We start from the raw sequence: 671 nt of genomic DNA, 5'->3' as shown, positions 1-671 counted from the left end.
CCTTAGCAAAGCGCATCCCAGGCTGCATAGCCGCACTACCCTACCCAACCATACCACACATAAACATGACACTACCCCCGGGGTTTACACAGACGAGCCGGCGAAGCAAGAAGAGCGCCAGAAGAAAGGGCCCTAGCCGGCGGGGCCCAGCCAGGACAAAAGGAGGTCCCACAAAGCGCCTACACCGGCCGCATTTGCGGTCGGGGTAGACGACGGATGGGGCCCACCTACGAAGGCTGTCCAGGCCTACACGAGATGAGGCAGGATAAAGAGGGATAATCCCCCTCGATCCCAAATCATTGAGGCCAATTTCTAGCCATAGAATAATGGCGCGGTTGATGCGAGTGTTCGTTCTGTAGTTAGCTTCAGTAGAATCTCAGTAATACGCACTAAATATTTTTGTTAAGATTAGTTGGCAACCTGCTAGGGAAATCAATGAACAAACCAAGTGAAGAATAAACCACCGTATATTGCATCAACTATTGATGTGCGGTCTACCAGTATTACTGTTGAATCTTAATGGTTGTTAATTAACAATTTTCAAACTTTCGGAGCGCGCCGCGCCATTATTCCATTGCTATAACTTGGCCTCAATGATTTGGGATCGAGGGGGATTATCCCTCTTTATCCTGCCTCATCTCGTGTAGGCCTGGACAGCCTTCGTAGGTGGG

This window comes from Anoplophora glabripennis, unplaced genomic scaffold (genome assembly GCF_000390285.2).
Source record: "Anoplophora glabripennis isolate ALB-LARVAE unplaced genomic scaffold, Agla_2.0 scaffold750, whole genome shotgun sequence".
In the NCBI taxonomy this organism is placed as follows: domain Eukaryota; kingdom Metazoa; phylum Arthropoda; class Insecta; order Coleoptera; family Cerambycidae; genus Anoplophora; species Anoplophora glabripennis.
Note: the sequence above shows the minus strand (reverse complement) of the source record.